The sequence below is a fragment of the Anneissia japonica genome, unplaced genomic scaffold (assembly GCF_011630105.1).
Source record: "Anneissia japonica isolate Jap-2015-1 unplaced genomic scaffold, ASM1163010v1 scaffold287539_len122650_cov154, whole genome shotgun sequence".
Lineage (NCBI taxonomy): Eukaryota > Metazoa > Echinodermata > Crinoidea > Comatulida > Comatulidae > Anneissia > Anneissia japonica.
This window is the reverse complement of record NW_022722456.1, coordinates 91,588-95,699: the sequence shown is the minus strand read 5'-3', so window position 1 is coordinate 95,699 and position 4,112 is coordinate 91,588.

Here is a 4,112-nt window from a genome sequence, read left to right as displayed (position 1 = left end):
TAACATTTTAAAGCTTATTCTTGAGCCAATACAAATTCTTTCCTGGGATCACTCAAAACCAATACTATTAAAACATTTAAATATGCATCAGTACACGTTATACATAAGCCTAATAGAACACATAGGCCTAAGCGTGATTAAAAATAATCTTAAATCCATAAATCTCAGGCCAGGTCTTTTAAGATAGAAATGCGATACTGTGGTTCAATTTCGTTTTTATCCTTTTGCAAGTTTCTTTAATTTTTGTTCAATAATACTAATACTAATAGTAATACAAATAATAATAAAAATGATGATGATGATGACGATAGTAATAGATAATAATATTAATAGCAATAAAAAGTGAAGAAAATTGTGCTAAATGCGAAAAAATGTATAGCTATTAGTTAGGCCTAAGTTGTCCTGGATATTAAGTAGATCCCTGATAAAAGATCATGAGAAATTTGTTGTCGTTTAATTTTGACTATAATGGTGATGTGATGATGATAAATTTTACTATATAAAAGTGTCATTTCCGGCCATCTCGAGAGGTACGGTACTATTTCCTCAAATGTTCTCACCTCAGCCCCAGTCTATGGTGGGGCTGAGGTAGTTGTGAAATCACGTTTTTGAAGTATGCCTATGTAAAGTACATACTCAAAGATAATGTTTTAAAGGTTTGTTTTCTATGGTATAGCACACACACATTAATAAATCTTTATGGTTGTCAAAAATCCCTGATAAAAGATCATGAGAATTTTTTTTGGCGCTTCATTTTGACTAATGGTGATGTGATGATGATGAATTTTACCAAAAGTGTCATTTCTGGCCATCTAGAGGTACTATTTCCTCAAATTTTCTCACCTCAGCTCCAACCATTGTGGGGCTGAGGTAGGTGTCGACTCACAAAATGCCCTCCCCTCCACCTTTCAAAACAGATATATGTGCCCTTCCCTGTGTATGACATTAAACTCCATCGAGTCGGCTCCTGATGTATGTCTTAGTGACTGCTGTTTGTTTTTAGGATGTGATCTGGTTTTTCATATCCATTTTTCGTGATTGTGACTATTCTGGATCGTAAAAGAATGTTTTGAGCAGAGGTGGATTCAAGCTTTCCCCCTCCCCCCCCCTTCCCTCATTTTTTTTAAGGGAAAAAAAGAAAAATATATTCAAGTTGAAGTGCGAGAGTGTAATTTCCGGCCATCTAGAGATGCCCTAATCATAAATTTTCTTGCCTCATCCCCAACCATGGTGGGGCTGAGGTGGGTGGTTCCCCGGTCTGTGAAAGTCCCTCCCTCTTCACCTCTCTTTCGAATTCCTGGATCTGTCACTGTTGATTTATTATATAATTATTGTTGCGCTTATTTATAATGCTCTATTGCAATTTTCACTTTATCCTCTCAAACAGTCCTAAGAACGTTCAGAATTGGCTACTTCACAGGGGGATTCGACCCCTTGACCCTGCTGGGGTCCTACGTAATTCGAATAACGGCTCCCCCACTTTCAAAATCCTGGCTGCGTCCCTGGCTCTTTATATTACAGTATAGTCAAAATTAGATGGGCATTCAACAAAGTGTCCAGTGAGCCAATGGTCTTTGATGAGTACATTATAATATGCAAGTATACGCAAGATTATAGCCTTCATTCCGTCTGCTACCGGTATATTAACATCCAATCTGTTTTTGAACAATTAATAATTTCAAAGTAATAGTAAAAGAAGGTGATTTATTTATTTTATGCAACTTGTTTATTTTGTTTTGTACAGTGGCGGCGCTCGGGGTGGGGGGAGGGAGGAAGTGAGGGGAAAGAAATTATCTGGGAGGGGGAGGGGAACGCCCACTGTATGGAGATAATTTGCAAAGTCCTAGTTTCGCGGCATTGAGCGAAGTTTCTTGGCTTACATAGTGGAATTTTAATAAAACTTTAATTGGACAATAGGCCTATTTAGTATTTGTTAGTATTGTATTTGTAGGCTGACGGTAAATGTATCACTTCACTGTATCAAAGCAATCACCTGTTTAATCTTGCATTGTTTCAAATACACACTCGCCTATGCTCTGGGGTGGAGCAAGTCTTACCGGATAAGAACTACACCGTAGGCCCAGTGTACAATTAGCTTAGTGTGCTATAAAGAACCCAGTACATCTTTCGAGACGAGTAGGGGGTTACCCCGGTGTAGGTGTACTGGTCCATCTTACAGCCCCTGCCCTTATCCTGTGTAAGAAAGCACGCCGACAGGTACCGTAGTCTGTACTAGAATGGAAGACGCATACAACGGTGGAATCGCGAAACGGAGCAGCTGATCATTCAGACTGACGCAGACTTGAAAGTGGCGCATCTTAATTGAATAATAAATAGTATTTTGTCTTTTCAGACTGACAGTATCTCCAGAATCTACTATCAAATCACTTGTTTTATTCTTGCATTGATTCAAATATAAGGCCCATACAAAGACAGAATCCCAGAGCCGTAAAGTGAATGGTGCGTCGTGTGTTGTTCTACTCATTGGCGGATCTAAGACGGGTCAGGGGGTTCTGACCCCTCAACTTTAGAAAAAAAGAAAAAATCTAGACCTACCTTTCAGGACCCGTGAGCTGAAATTTTGTTTGCTACAATGGGAAAATTAGAAGTCAGGAAAACTCATTTCCTGCCATCTAGGAATCAAATTTTTCAGGGGCGGACACCCGGATCCCCGTTACTCTTTGGGGTTTATTGATTCATGGAAAAAAAGAATGTATATACATACATATATACATACATATACATATATATACATATATATATATATACATATATATATATATATACATATTATATACATATTATACATATATAATATATATATATATACATATGCATATGCATATATATACATATACATATACATATGCATATATATACATATACATATACATATATATAAATTATTAAACGTCTGCCATAGACTCTTCAAAATCCTAACCAGATTAAAATGCAAGCTAATTTTAGGGTTAGGGTTGCAGACAAACATCCCTCAGCGTGCTCCGTGGTGACAGTTTGCGTCCACTAGAACACAGTGTATTAAATTAGAGTGGTGTCCCTATTAGGCCTATATGTCACAAGTATCTATTACCCCCTTCCCAAGGAATTCCCAAGAAAACAACTCGCCCCCTGTCGTCCATTCCTAACATTGAAAATTTCCGGAAAAAAAAAAAAGCTCAAGTATGTTAAAAATCACCTAATATCCCCTTATTTTCTGTTCTGCTGCAGCGCCCTCAATTCATTATCGGGCCACCCTTCCACCCATCAACAATCCGCCCCCTCCCCTCCATCCTTTCAAATGTCATTTCCCCATTTCACGACCCCTAGATACGACCCTGGTAATCCTATTCTATGTTAATGTGTTGCAGTGGCTTCAAATTGTATTTTTTACGGTTTTCCCTCCTCTGACTATAGGCCTATACCTGTATACAAAATAATGTAAAAACAAGGTAACAAAAAAATCTTGACTTGCATACACAAATAATTAAGATTTAATACGATAACATAAAAAAAAATAACTGTCATTGTTCATCAAGTTGTGTCTGATAATGTTTGCGTCTCGTGTGCAGTTTTTGTTTACATCGTGATGATTTGTTTACTAGGCCAATTCTCTGAATGCACACAACGAACCCAACAAATCTCGTATTCAATACGACATCTTCAGTGTAACAAAACAAAAAACAGAATTCAGATATTCTGAGGTTTATATACCTTTGCCTATAACTTGTGCACATTAGAGTCAATTCATTCTAAATAGGTATTTGAATACATAGTAGTGTCGTAACTTGTTGGCACGTTAAAGTTACATAATTCCAATTCTAGTTTCTCAAACAGTCTAAGGTAAAATGCTTAGTTTAATATCGTAGCTCTAATTTATTCTAAAATAGGTATTTGAATACATAGTCTGGTTCTATTAAATGTATTTTTGTTGCTCTTAAATTCGTCTTTATACTACTTTCTGTTCGGAAGTTTGGCTGTATTGTACATGAGTTTACACAGACCAGTACGGTCACAAAGCAAGACCTCAGACAGTTTGAGAAACTCGGCAAGAAGTTGAAAAAAGCAGACGCAGACATAAATTTTCTCAAAAATTGTAGAATTTTCGGCGTTTT